General features: G+C 38.2%; 1 protein-coding gene across 6 annotated transcripts in view; it reads left to right on the top strand.

Annotated features, from left to right (window-relative positions):
- The window catches only part of dock9 (dedicator of cytokinesis 9), a 77,626-nt gene that overhangs the window by 8,739 nt on the left and 53,334 nt on the right, over window positions 1–15,553 (top strand). The window lies entirely within an intron of this gene.

Genomic DNA, 15,553 nt, shown 5'->3' with positions numbered 1-15,553 from the left:
CATCATTCTGAGCAGTCTGTACTTTTTTAGGAACAACATATGGTCATCAGATATTCATTTTATTTTCACCATGCAGAACAACTAGTTCCTACCATTACACAGCGAAATTTCTGACAATTATTCCATCCTGCTGCAGCAGGAAGCACCCTTGACTTCCTGTCCTTCATCTTCTGATGGGTCAGAGGCTTGTCTTCTCCTTGATAGAAACATTTTGCTGTGACTGTATTTGGGCCAAACACAAGTGTTGGGCAGGGCCCCAAGTTGTAAACCGCCCACTGAGTCTGTAAGTGTTCTGCCTAATAGAGCAGAGTTGTTTTGGAGAACAGGAGAGGTTACCATAACAGAGAGGGGGGTTCTGCTGAAGGGTTTCATCTGTGTGTGTTTTTCTTTTAGCAAGTGTTTGATAGAGCTTTGGGACTTGTTTTACACTCACCTCCCAAGAACATATAAACCCCTCCTCACCTTAGGGGAATTGACCTTCTCTTTAATGCCCCCTTAAAGAGCTAGTTCAGGGTTTTTGAAGCGAGTTTCTATTAAAAGGGCACAAATAGTTAATGTGTTACCTGCAGTGGATAGACTTTTAATTTAGTAAAATCCCAGACTAGTTGCTCCCAGATGCAGAAGCTAAAGGTCAATGCGAGAGATACAGACACCAGAAAGATTTTTTTTTTTTCACTTTTACTCAAATTTAAAACGTTTATGCTGTTTAAACTGTCATCTTGTTTACATTCTTTGGTAGTTTTGAAGTCAACAACTAACAAAAGCAACAAAAACACATTGAAATGAAATCTTACATAAATTAGTATCATGTAAAACAGATAAATGAAAGCAAAGAAGAAAGCTAGGATAGAAAAGCCAGATTAAAATGGGTAGCCTACCTTTACAGACTGAGACTGAAGGAGCATCTAGAAAAAAGTTTGCCTGTTAAATCTGAGAGCTATCGGGGATTGATAGAAATCAAATAAAGACTTGCCCATTAAGAGTCCTCTAATATGAATGAGATTTAGTTTCTTTAAGTTAGAAGGCCTTGGTTCTTAATGTGAAAAGGTGAAGTGCTCCTTCCAGGTTGAGGGTGAGTCTTGTTCATGAATGATGGTAGAATAGAGCAGTGAATAGATAGGCAGATTAAGGCCTTGTCTGTAATAATTTAGGCGTTAGGTGTTGCTTCTCTCTGCTGTGGTGAAGGAAGAGCAGAGTAAAAACCTTTTTACTTGACATACTGGTCTGCCTACATTTCAGCTCTAACCTATTGTCATGAGATAAGGATCTCTCTGACAGAGAGGACTGACAGAAGATCCAGGGATCCCGGATACAAGCATCTTAAATGAGTTCCCTCTTTTGGAAATATAAATATATCATAGAGGTGTGACATTTTAGGGGACTTCTCTGGATAAAAAGGATTCAGTTGGGGTGATTCAGGGATCTGATCACAATGTGTCCTGGATAAATATTACTAAGAGGAAACACTGGGACAGGCAAAGAACACGCTGGAGGGATTAGATTTTCTTTTTGATATGGAAACGCCGTAGAATCCACCACAATGACCGGGAGGCATGTTTTGTACATGATTGATGGTCGGATGAACCTTGTAACCCCCATTTTGATTTCCTGCCAATTATCTCAAAGGTGTATTTAATTAAAATACAAGGAAAACGTGTAGTGGAGAGGAAGCAGGTTTAAAAAGTCAGACTCTAAAGGTCATTAAAGGAGATTTGGTAAAAGACAGTTATTTACACGTGGAATTTGATGTATTAGGTGGTTCGTCAACAATAATTTTCCCACTAAGCATGATCCATGCTAAACATTTCTGATATGAGTAAATAAAATATACATTTGAATAAAATAGTGTTTACTCAGTCAAATGTGACTGAGGTATAAAGATTCAGAAAATAGTGTTTGAAGTGTTTGTAGTTGTATAAGGATGGTACAGCTCCCAGTCGGTCTTGCAATGTCTCTGATATCTTCAGCCTCCCTAATCTATATGTTAAATAAAGATCTCAAAATGGTAATCTACTGCAGGTTAGACATAAAATGTTTCTGACCTTTCAACCAGACGTTACTTCAAGAATTCTGAACTACCCTGTAATTTGTTCTTAATCTATTCAGTGTTCTTCTCCTGCAGTCTCTTTCTTCAGGACATCAGTTCAAAAGCTTTAAACATCCTTCACAGTTTGTCTAGCTTTCACACTGTGGAAGAATAGTTATATATTTACAGCTCTATCTTAACGTCTCACTGTGGAGACATACATTCTGCTGCAGCTCCATTATTGCAGCATATTATCGTCAAGAGTGCTTTGCTTCTATCATCCGACCATTAACGTTGCTATTTTTGAACCAGCAGGACATGCACCTTATTGCAGCCGATGAAAACGTTCTGAGTCACAAGTCCTTTGGTCCTGTTTTTTCCCCCTCTGATCATTATGGTGTTAATCCAATTTCCATGCCTGTATAAACTGATAAAGATCTGGCATCATTTTGTCTAATCTAATAAGGAATGTACGTTTGACTGATTAGAACAAAGATTGCAGCCTGTGTGTTTCACTATTGTGTAACGTCTCCATTCTGATCCTTTTTGTGCACTAGTATTTGCTATCTTTCTTTTGGATCAGAGTTTATTGCTGTGTCTAATTCTTGGCAACATTATTTGAACCTTGCCTCCAGAACATTGCGAGGGAGTGTAAGCGTTAGCCTGCAGTTGATTCTGACAGTCATATGAATGGCACCATTACAAACAGCTCTTTACATGCACTAGCCCACACATGACTAAGTGAATGGAGGGGAATCTATCCAGTGTAGGTGGAAGCAGTTATGCCACCCATCAGTGATGCATTAGATTTGTGAAAGGCCTAGCAAGGACGAGCCGAAAGCCATAGGGCCAAAACTGTTGCTCTGCATGCTGACGCGCACCATCCTACAGATTAAGATAATCAGATTAAGCCCTGAAAAGCACTGACTGCAAACGACCAACGTCACATCCATACTATTTGACACAGAAATGTCTAGAAAGAGACCCTGAGGGTTTTTTTAAAAGAGGCCTTCACTTTCTATATTAAGGTCTTAACATGTAATTGTGGTGACAGGGTCTCACTGTGAAGGAAGAGATTTGAGAGGAGGATGTAGAACAACCCTCTAAACCTTCTCATTATTGTTCAGGCATATGAAGTCATTATTTTAATCAGCACTGAAAAAGATTTGTGAAGACCCTTGCTCTTTGCTAATGTTTCTATGCGCAGTGCTGTAAAAATTTAGTTTTCCCATAAAATATTTCTTTACCTGTTTCCCTCTACACTTAAATGTTTCAAATCAACAATTAAACTGTAATAGTAAAGATAATTGGGTTAAATATAAAAGACAGTCTTCAAATCATGATTTCATTTACTTTGTGTAAACAAGCTGTCCATACCACACTGATCCTATGTGGAAAATAACTTGACACCCCTGATCCACCAAACGTGTGAAACCATGGGTTAACAATGATTAAACATATAATTTGGAAAGAATTAAATTTTGTTAGCCACACAGACCTGCAGCACCAAGACAAGATTTTAATGTTGGGTAACTTTGACATTAAAATTATTTAATCTGAATATTTAGGTGTGTATTGGACTTGCTTGGAGAAAAAATATATTTGAAAGTATGCTAAAGTAAGGTTCTGATGCTGCAGCTCTGCTTGCTATACAGAATGACCCTGAGCGGTTCTGATGTTATTTTCACATTGTCATTTGATACATGCAAAGCCAGTAATCCTGCAGACCAACTTCAGAACATAATTACCTATAATTAAGGAAAACCTAATTATTGGTTCATTCTTGCACCTGCCTTGGCTCACTCAAGCTCATCTTTGACTTGTTTAACATTTGTGTCAAGCAAGCATTTCACTCAGGGTTAATCTTCTTTAAACATCATATCTGTCATCTGACCTCGCTGACATTGCGTCACCATGTCACTGACCTCTCATTCATCCCACGTAGCACAACAGGATCAGCTGCTGTTGTTGCTACATGTCACAGGGGAAGATATTAGCACAAATTTTTCTAAATTTTTGAATTGAAATTTACACTTAAAGATTAAAATACATGTTTTATCACTTAATATTTAGGCATCACTTGCACTTTAAAAATAAAAAGTAAAAAGTTTTGTATAGAGGCATTTATTTATTGGCGAAGCTGGATGTTTCTGAGAACTATGTGGAGAATTACTTTCTATTCCTGTTCCTCTGCTGATTGCTATCACTCTGCAAAGATGAAAGCAAAAGCTGTTACTGATAAAGTTATCTTCCATCTGGGATTTCTTTGAAAGTACCTGCTACTTATTTGACTCCACCCAAGCCCCTAAAAATTAGTGGTAGGCTAAAACTTTTATGTTCTTGTAAATAAGAAAACATTCACATCTTGAAGTTAACGTGCCACTGCTTCTTTTTTTTTTTACTCACTCTGTGTGCTGACAGTTTCATTAAACTGTGCTCTTCCTTCCAGCAGTTTCCAAATTTTCTTATAGTTTTGTGCACACTGTTTGGAGCAGCTACAGCCAAGGGGGATGATGCCTTTTCACCAGCCTGGGTGCATACCTGACATTCCTAACTCTTGAACAATTTGTAGTCAAGAGGAAAAGAGAAGAGAGGTTTTTTTTTTTTTTTTTTTAAAGGGAGTGGAGGCAAAATAGGGGAAGTTTCCTGGCAGGTTTTGCATCTCACCTTCTGATTTTCATATAAACCGAGCTTATAAAGGAGGAAAGAAAAAAAAATTCCATGCTCATTCAAACAGGAAGTGTGATAAGTACCGTATTTAGAGCTTTTACTTGCGGGAAAAGGTTTTAACACAGAACCAATAATTTAACATCCATTAAAAGAATCAAAGTGAGGGAAAATACCTCTTTGGTGCTCTTTTTTGCTTGATAAATATGTGATTTGAAGAAAGGACTTACCCAGTTTGCTAGACTGTTTCAGTCACATTATTGCTTGTTACACCATCTATGCCCAAAGTTAAAGTCTGGGTCTCATTTGGGTTCTAGACTATTCTCAAACAAGTGGAGATTTTCCTCCACTTGTTTCTTTCATCAGCATCCAAACCAACTTTTTAGGGGAAGCATGTAGAGTAAGAAGAGTATGGGATCAAGAATAGAGCTTTGAGGTACTTGACAAGAGAGGAGAGCAGGAGAGAAAACCAAGGTGCACAGCAAAGCATAATCCTATAAGACCTGAACTATGGTACTGCAAAACCTTTAATGCTGATTGATTCGATTCTCCACGTAGCAAGTCAAGTCATAGTCATTACCAGTGTAAAAAAGCTAAAAGGTCTAAAAGCATAAGAATGATATAAATCAACTTAATTTGCAGCTATTAAAGAATCATCAAAAACAATGTTAAAGTGTAGCTTATTATGAAGAGCTTTAAACCTGACTAAAACCTTTCAAGCTGCTGTCACAAAAAGTCAGTGACCTTTGTTTAAAATGACAAATTATTGTCTCTAGCTGTTCTTCTGGATGTGATAAATAAACATTATAAACAGTAACAAGACTTGCTATCCTTGTTATCTTTGTTTGGGTTTTCTGTTCAAGCTTGTTATGCGGTAGACAGAGACAAAACGGTTAGTTGTTTTCTTTTTGGTCCCTGTTTATTTTCAGAGACTTAGCATCAGGAAGCTGGATCAAACCAAGTCGTCACTATGTGTTTTCACAGTGTCTCTTTGCTTTGATGGATAAGAAAATTTCTGCTGTGCTGTGTAGCTGTACAGTTGAAAGCCTGCTTCTATCACACTTGTTTGGCGCAAAGGAGAATAAAGTGGCCCTGGAATCTGAACAGTGATATGTGAACATGCAGGCTTTATATTGGGTGGCATGCAGATAAAGGGCTCAGTATCCCTGACCTGACTTAAGCTTCTGTTTGAGTCTCTGCTCAGCCTTTTAAAGACCAACAACTTTATCCTCTAATGACAAACTGTTATGTTAAACAGATTGCTTTATTCAGGCTATAACACGAGTTATTTATGATTAGAATCAAACCATCTTTCATTCTGAAGGAGGCATTGAACTAACAATGTTAGTTTCAACACTTTCAGTAAATCCCCTAATCCTCTAAAAAATGTCAAATCCATCTTAGTAGCTATAGCAGCCGCCCCTCTTGTTGTGCAGTTAAACGTATCCAAGGAGGAGGTTAAACCTCACAAAATAAAACAAGAAGGGAATAATCTGCAGCAGAAAATTAAACAGCTGCCATGAGAGAGTTCTCTGTTGCAGTGAATGCTGCACAAATAAACAACTTGAGTTAAAACAGTTGGTCAAAATTCATTGTCAGACTTTCCAAGAACAATCCCCATTTCCCATGGCATGTATTTGCTTTCTCAGGAAGGGTGTAGGCTGCTGGGGCACAGCTTGGGTCAGTCAGTACAGACAAACAGGAGGCCTGCAGCCATGATTGGACTGACTACTACTGAGATTATCAAAGAGACACTAGACGTCTTAAACATGTGATGAATTGATATTAGCCTTTGCTTTTTTTTTCTTCCTTGTGCTTCAAATTTAAAACTTTTTACAGTATATGTCAGTGAAGGATTTGACAGCATAACTCTTTCCTTTTGAGCTTTGTGGTGTTGTACTACAACTAAATTCAATACATCTGAAGTGGTACAGGTGCACGGACATGCGCTCATCTCCTCTTCCATACTGTACGCTTCCCCTGATTGTGAGCAGCACTCACTGAGCCAGGGGTCAAGAGGATTTCCACTGATTACAAACAAAGAGTCAACAGAGATTAACTGATCCTTAATGGATCCAAAACTCCCACATTATTCCCTCTGTGCAGAGCGGCCGAGTTACATCCTGGAGTCATCAATAACCAAGAAGAAACTTTCTATATGGGTGTACGTTTGTTCATTTTGGAAGTGTGTTGATGTGCACTTGGAAATCCTACAGTTAAAAATTATGAAGCTCCAAGCAAATCTACAATGATAAATTGGCTATAATTTTACATAATTTTGGAAAATATGGCTAAAGATATGTCAGTTGTTTTTGTTTAAGGGTTTTGATTTGCTGGAATAATGTTCTATGCAGTTTGACCCACTGATTTAGATTGGAATTGTGAGCAAACCCGCAGGAAATAAAGTGACGGTTTCATAAGATATGTTGGTCCAAAATTGTTGCCTAACCAATACAATGAGCCTTTGTCCCTTTGTGGAAATGTGTGACATCAGAAATTGTGGTACCATGCAACATGAGGTTCAGTGCTGGATCAGCAGGTGTGACAGAGTGCAGCTTTTCCTCCCAGTGATGGCCTCATGCCAGCCCAGTGTGGGCTTGTTTCAGTAGCAGTAAGCTCTCAGTTTCCACCCTGTATGTCAGAGCCTGAGAGAATGCGATCACATGCCTCCCACTGAAAACGTTTTGCTGATATGGCAAAACGTTTACACAATAAATGCAATATTAACGAATGAAGATATTCAAGAAGAGATATTTTGCTCACTCATAAACTTAGAACATTGATTTTGTTTTCTACTTAAATTGAAACTTTTTCATATTGTTCCAATTATGTGTTTATATCCACTCCTCTTAATTATTAATGCATGTTTACAACTTCTTGAGGACCTTCTCCAATCCACAGGGTCAACATAACAAATAAATTCTCATTACATCTTTTGATTTTGCATCAGTTTGGTTCTGGCATAATTCTAGCTGGACATTTGACCAATCTTTTAACAAGTAATAGTATATATCATTTAAATTAGTTTTTATAATAGCATGAACCTGACTTTTCTTGCATGCTAGCCTATTTTATTCATTCCAAACTAGTTTTGAGGCGTGTGTGAGATCATTTTATTGTTAGAACATCAAACTGTGCCCAAGTTTCAGCCTTCTAGATGTTGATGTTAAATAATTCTTCAAGAATTAATGCAGTTAATTAATGCAGAACCACAGACAGCAAATAACCCTTTAGCACGATGCTGCCACCATGCTTCACAATTGGTAGATGGTTTTTGGCTTTGAAAGATTTGACTTGACTCCTCCAGATATTGATCTTGTCATTGCAGCCAAATATATCTTAAAGTTAGTCTAGTTTGAATGTAAAACATTTATCCAGAAGTTTAGCATGAAGGTGATGATTCTGATGGATGGCTCTCTCCTTCTTAATTAGTACTCTCTATAAGTCAGTGTTTATGTTACACTTCCAGTTACTTCCAGTTTTCCAACAGTTTCCAGTTTCTGATTGGTGCCTCCTGCATTTTTCTTGTGCATTTTAAATAAATGTATTTTAATCCGTGACGGTTTTACGATAGTTTGTTTAAACTGTCCAATAGGACAGTGGTTCCAAAATAAACATGAAGAATGGTATAAAATTAAAGTTGAAATAAAGTTGTGGATGTTTGCTTTGTATGTAGTACCATAAATTTTCCTTTGGGTGGCAGTAACATAATGCTCTGAGGTTTGTCTCTTTCACAACAAAACCAAGCTCCCAATATTCTCTTGATGCATTTGTCTCAGTGCACAAATGATTACCTATAATCAAACACTTTTTATTTGTAGCCTCTTGTTTTCATGCTTTTTGCTGCTTTCTTAAAGGTTTTATTGCAGCTGTGCTTAATATATTTGATAATCCAACAGTTTTTATGCATTGGTTTATAATGAGAATATTCATGCTGTGAATTCTGATGCCTTAAGGCTTGGCACTGCTTTAGACAATTTCTGCTGGTGTTGCAGTAAAATTTGCAGAAACGCACAGCAGGATTACCATATATTAACAAATTGAACCAAGATGCATGGATCTGTTGGCATGCTTTGTAGATATGCTTGGCATTGTGATGTTTGGTTTGTGTGTAGGTGTGTGTGTGCGTTAGCTGCAGTGTATACTCATTCCACGCCTGGTAGCTCCACTACAAAGTAAAGGAAGCGCTGCTACTCAGGAAAATGGGCCATTTTCTTCTCTGGGGGTAAATAAACTATCTCGAAGGAAGGGGATGTGGCTGTGTTGTGTTTGTTTTTTAGGAGGATAAGGGCAACCTGTGCATGAACTAGGTCGCAGAGAGACTTGGTGTTTTTCTTTGTAGCAGTCAAAATAAACTGTCTTCAATTATTACTAGAAGCAGCAGGTAATGATGTGTGTCCTGCTGCTTGAAATATTTTAGAAACTCTTGAATGTTTGCTACTCTCCCATGTTTCCTTAGCCTGGTAAAAACCAGTGCCTTGGTGCCTTACTTCACTTTACTTCATATAGAGAGTCTGGGCTCTTGGCTGTTGAGAAATAATTGCTCAGCAGCCAATCATTGACTTCCTGGCTTCCTGGAGGGATGGGCAGTGTTGAGGTTTTAAATTTTACCCAATCACGTACTGTATGTAATGTTCCAGTTCAACGCTAAGAAGCTTATGGCCTTATTGCCTGCGCTCTAAACAACTGTCCTCCACTTCGAAGAGAGAAGTGCTGACCCGAACCAGGCAGCTGTTAATGTTAATTCAATATTTGGCAGCACGGTCAACATGGAGTGAACGGCTTCGTTCACTTCCTCCGCTGCCATTGTCAAGGCTACAAGCAGGGTACAATTCCAAAACAGTGCAGAAAATTAACGCCATCCTTCACAACTTTTCCTTCTGTTCCCTGATTGGCCCGGTAAAAAATTGACCGGAGATCCAGACTATGCTGGAAGCGAGATCCCCCCCCCCCCCCCCCCCCCCGAGTAGAATTGTACAGGCCAGCAAACGCCAGGCAAATGTTTAGTTTGTTATGGATAACAACTTTGTAACCATTTCCAGACTGACTGGAGTGTGATATGTTGCTTTTTGGGATCTTTTACCCTACGTCATGTTGCCAGACATGCCTCTTCAATTCCTGCGGAGCCCACCTCTGTCGTTGTGTCATTGGGCAAGACACTTCACTCGCCTTGCCTGGTCAGAAGGGCCAATGGCGTGAAATGGCAGCCTTGTTTCTGTCAGACTGCCCCAGGGCAGCTGTGGCTACAATCCAGTAGTCAGCTTGTGAATGAATGCATAATTGGAAATGACTGATTTCATGTAAAGAATCTTTGAGAACCCTTGGAGGGTTGAAAAGTGCTATATAAGTCTGATGTAATTTCATTTCTATAGTCATCTTGCTCTTTAATGAATTAAATCATTGTTTAAAAACTGCTTTATGTATTTAGATTATCTTTGTCTGATAGTAGTTGTAGCCTGTAAGCAGGTTATTATTTTTTCATGGCACTGTGCTTTGCATTTTAAAACTGCAAGGTGTGTAGTTTGTTGACATTCCAAGCCTATCTTTGCAGCCCACCCACGTATGTAGCTTCAGGACTGTATCCACAACAAAGATCATTGGGAGCTGATTTCCATGTTTCCTCCTTGAGTTCTTTGTAAAACTCCCTCTTGGTTAATATCACTCCTTACTTCAAACTTCAGCATTAAAACTCAACTTGTTTCACTTTAGTTTTTGAACTTTAGAAGCTATCTGTTGGTTTCCACAAAACTTTCCAGTAGTTATGAATCCTGATGGTCTTTGCAGGACAGCAGGCAGAGAGAGGCGTTTTTGTTATGACAAGATTAACTCACACATCAGCAGGAAACAGCCACTTCCGTTAAGCAGTTCCAGGAGGGTTCCAGCTGGTAACTTGCTCTGTTTGATCTGCCCTATCCTGCTGGTTATGTGGGTGATGTCTCTGCGGTCCACCTCTTTGGGATTTCTCTCAGGACAAAAAAAGCAAAAACACACGCCTCCCTGTAGAGACGAAGCATAAAAACAGGACCAGCTGTAGACTTGACCTTCACTCCAAACAGGCTTGTTAGATGAGATGTCAGCTCGTTCTAAACTCCCCTCTGCCTGCTTAGAACCACACTGAGATATTTCTGCCCTTTTTGTGTGCACTTAGCACACTTAGAAACTTAGTGTGAAGCAGGAAGCTCAACTTGACTCCTCTCAGCAGCTTTGATGTGTGGAACTCGGCTCCACCCAATGCTGTGCTGCTATAATGGCTTGTAATAGCTTTTTTTAGTTACTGATGGCCAGTTGAGACTCCAGCATGGTGCACACGTTGGCACAATTAAAGTATAGCTGGAGGAGAGAAACAGCGCTCTAATCCAATATGTTTAAGTAAATTGGATTTGATTGAGACTGTGACATTTTTAAATGGGTTTTGTGTATGAAACTATTTACCAAAAATATTTTGTTTATATAGCTCGATTAGTACAAATGGTAAATGGCTTGTATTAGTACTGTGCTTTATCAAGTCATTCACACATTCACAAGCTGCTGTATAGTAGCCACAGCTGCCTCTGACAGAAGCGAGGCTGCCATGCACCGGTGCCACCAGGCAAATGTTTTGCCCAAGGATGTCACGACAGAGGTGGGTGGAGCGGGAGTCAAACTGGCAACCTGGCAATAGTGGGACAAACTCCTACTAATGTCACAAGGTGGTGATGTAGTGCAGCTAAAATATGGCAACAACATAACAATAACAATATAATTTTTTAACATAGTTTGTAGGTTTATAGTTCATAGTTGCTGTGTTGATATTGCCATTAAGTGCTACATACTAAAATTGCCCATCAACTCATAACACAACATCCACCTAAGACAAAAGTAGCAGCAATGTGTTCAGTTCAATTATGTGTTTACAAGCTTCATACCTAAACAATGTTTTTTACCGTGAGGAAAAGGAAGTTTTCCTCACTTCCTACAAAAAAAAAAAAAAAAAGGTTTTTTTAGACCTTCCTACCCAGGGAATTTAAATCTGGATCTGTGGAGAACCCAGTCTGCATGTCATTTAATTTAACACAGTATACAATGCCCTCATGAAATTAAAAAATAAAATGTTTTTTCATTATTTAGGTCGATAATGTAATTTCTACTTCAGTTGTAACTCTGGTATTTAGCTCCAGGTGTTAAACATCACTCACATTTAGGGAGTGGCAGTTTCGATATGAGCGACATTGGGCAACCGCCCAAGGCAGCATGAGCGCCGTCCAACCAGGAACCTTTAATATTTTGCTGATATAGAGTTTCTCTCTCTAACCCTGAAAAAATTACAGAAAAAATAATTTATTTCTGCAAACAGTTCTGGTACAACTGTTAACTGCTCTGACCACAAAAGAGAATTTTGATAAAGGCAGTATTTATGAATCCAACAAAAAGAAAACTTAGAATAGAATTGAACAGGAATTGAACAGAAATGGCCATTACTCCCACAGTGAGGAAATTCAGGAGTAACATTGGCATGGTGATAGGAAATTGAAGCTGGATGAAGCTTATATTCTGTACATTATTTTATATGCATATATATATATATATATACTGTATATATACACACACGCCTGGTTGAGGTTCTGTGTCGTGGTTTGAAATGCCCAACACACTCGAATTGTGGACTAGAGACCACTGTAACTTGGCCACAGTCCAAGTAAATAAAGAAGTGTGAAAGTACTCTGGAGTGTATTCAGTCTGGTGGAGTATTGATTACACTGAGGCAGCATTTATGTCACAGTCAGATGGTCGGAGCTACTTCACAGAGGTGCAAAAGCAAAAAATCATTACTACATCTCATGGCTCAGCGATTACGTTCAAATTTAATAATTCAGTACAACTGTACCTTAAGATTTGGTACAAAAGTAATGCTTTGTTTATTTTAATTAAAATAAAACAAAAGATACATAATTTAAACCCAAGAACTGGCAAATAAATGCATGTTGATGGTTTGCACAGCAGCTACAGTACGTCAGTATTTTGATGCTTCAGCTCACAATTAATGGGAATTTTTCATCTCAGTCCTTTGGTTGACTACTGTTCAATTTAAGAATATCCAATTAAATATTTAGCTCATATGTGATGTGCAATTTGTTTTATTTATCTCTGGAAAAGAAAGTGACTTGAATAAAACTAAGCAACAAAAATGAAACTTGTTATTGAACGAAAATACTAACGAAAATTAGTTTAGCTGGCAGAGAAGTTTCAGACATTTCTTGCATTTACAAACGATTTCAAGTCAGCACAGTTTATCTCAGTGATACCAAGATCTCTTTCAATTTAGTGGTTCTAAGCCTTTAAGTGGTGGGTGTACTACTATGTCCACTTCTACTTTTACTTTAATACTAAACAGATTGTCTCACATTTTCATCAAATTTCCTATATGATAGAATTCATGGTGGGTTCTGTGGTGGTGGACTGGTCAGGTGTTCTTCCAGGTTTCATTGCGGCTTTGTGCCTTTTGACAGCTTTTGTTTGGATGTTATATTTATAGATTCCACAAATACTGTATAGGATGGCATGAACACCGAAAGCTCTCACACACTGGTGAAGGCATGTCCTTACATGCATATGATAAATCTGCGCCCCCGAGCAAGATGATTTATGATGGCCAGCTGTGTCACTTCTGCTGTGGTCTGACCAACGTCTCACTCATACACACATTGCCGCTCTGCACTGAGTAGTAGTTAGGACTCATTTGTATATCCTTTAAATTTAGCAAAAAAAAAAAAAAAGAGGTTGTTCATCTGTGCAGTTTCCAAAAAGGAGATTTATAACTATTCAGCTTTCCTGCAGAGTATTACTTGTTATTCTATTTAAACCTTTAAATCCCTCTCTGCAATGGCAAGAGGATGAAGTCTGGATTTACAGTGTGAAAGAAACGATAAGCTAAAATAAGAGAAACACTTCCTTCTGAGCAATCAAAGGCTTGGCCTTCGTTTTCCCCATCAGTATTGCTGAATCTTCTTTCATTCACAGACTCAGCAGCTTTTCTCTGCAGTTCTCCTCTTTCTTTCAAATGAAGTTCAGTATGTCAAGCAGCCCTGAAATATTAACACAGCAGCAGCAGCAGGAGGGAATGCATGTAAGCATTTAACCCACCATCATGATGCGGGAAAACTGCCTTTCTTGTTGAGCACTTGCTATGAGTGATGATTTGTTTGGATAGATTTATCTGCATGTGTTAGTATCAGAGTAGAGATATTTCGTGAAGCAGTGAGCCTTAAAAATGTATTCATATAATTGTTTTTATATAGTTTTTCTCCGGACAATCCTTTTCTTTTCTTTTGAGGCAGTTTTTATTTTCTTTTAAGAGGTCATCAAGGGCTGTTTACAGAAAAAGGAAGGAAAAGTAGGGGAAAAACAAACCATGATGAACGTGACTCTGTCTTCCTCTTTGTAGGAGGATGTTGTGAGTTTCTTTGTGCTTGGATTCAACACCAAAACTTTTCCATATACAGTAAGAAAGGTTTTGATATTTTAGCCATTCCTTCTTGAATTTTGCACGTGTGAAAAAACATTTTCACTATGCCAAATGGTTTTACTTGCTAATTTGTTTGTTGAATTTTGGAGATATATTGAGATAGAAATGCTGAAATCTCAGATGTAAGTAGTAAATTGTTTTAATCTGATCCCATTTTGGCAAACTACTGGTAGAAATCAGACTAGAGCAAACCAAGATAACTCTGAGTACCATACAGGTTAATATTTTGGAGCAGAAAAACCACTCTCTTACATAAACTATTAAAAATAACTTTGATTCATCAAATGTTATGATAAGGTATGAAATGCATTGAAATGCCAGGATATCAACTTATACCCAGTTGGCGATATGATTTTGTTCTCAGAACTGTTGGTATGAATGTCCCAAAGTACAGTAGTATGAAATGGAGGAGTGAAATGACTAATCTCCTTCCAATATATAACATTGAATTGTAAATAATTTTTTCACCAGTGCTGTGCTGTCAAGGATTTTTTGACAAACTTTTTACAGCTGAATTACCTCAGGTCTCACACAGTATGTCTACTCTTTTTCCTAAATGTAGGAATAAAAACTTTAATTTCCCACCTTTTCAAAGCATCATCTGCTTATATCTTCTATTTTCCTCATTAGCAGACTACAGACGCATCATTCAAATATTGTTGCTATGAGTGAATCATATCTTGGTGTTTTCCAAAACTTTAGCTTGATTCAGTTTTGTTGTTCCACTCCCAGTATCTGTGCTTGGCAGAGCTGGCGGCTTGTGATCAAGTGCAGTTAATCTTTTGCAAAAAACAAAACACAACTCTCCCTGTTTGATGTCTTGGCCTGAAAGCTTTAAATCCTCCCATGTCCTGGTCTTGTTTTGGAAACAGAGATTTCTGTAAAGCTTGAGCTGGATCACTACCAGAACTAGGCTTTTCAGAGCACTTAGTGTTGCCTGTTTGTTTTGTTTTATCTTATATTAAAATTGCTTTTCCTATCATTTTTAAAACATCTGCTGCAGAATCTGCCATTTTACATGTCTCCCCCCATTATGATTCATACAATATTTTCTGCTGTTGCTCTGCTTTTTTTCCCCCCAGCTTGAACTAAAAAAGCATTCAGCCATATTGCTGTTTGCCTGACCGTGGCTCAGACGCTCCCTCCGGATATGAACCATTCCGATACAGTGTAACCCATATTTCTCACTCTTACTCATCTGTCTATTCACATAAATCAAATTTAATGGGGGAAATATGTAATGCATGGATTTCGTTGAATTAAAATGCAGATAAGAAAGAGGAGAACATTTTTTAAAATTCAGTATAGAGCAAGAAAGTGACTGAGTGAGTGAGACAGATGCGCGGACACACACACAC

Source organism: Xiphophorus maculatus, chromosome 7 (assembly GCF_002775205.1).
Source record: "Xiphophorus maculatus strain JP 163 A chromosome 7, X_maculatus-5.0-male, whole genome shotgun sequence".
NCBI classification, from domain to species: Eukaryota; Metazoa; Chordata; class Actinopteri; order Cyprinodontiformes; family Poeciliidae; genus Xiphophorus; species Xiphophorus maculatus.
The sequence above is the reverse complement of the archived record's forward strand: the minus strand, read 5'-3'. Positions and strand labels throughout refer to the sequence as shown.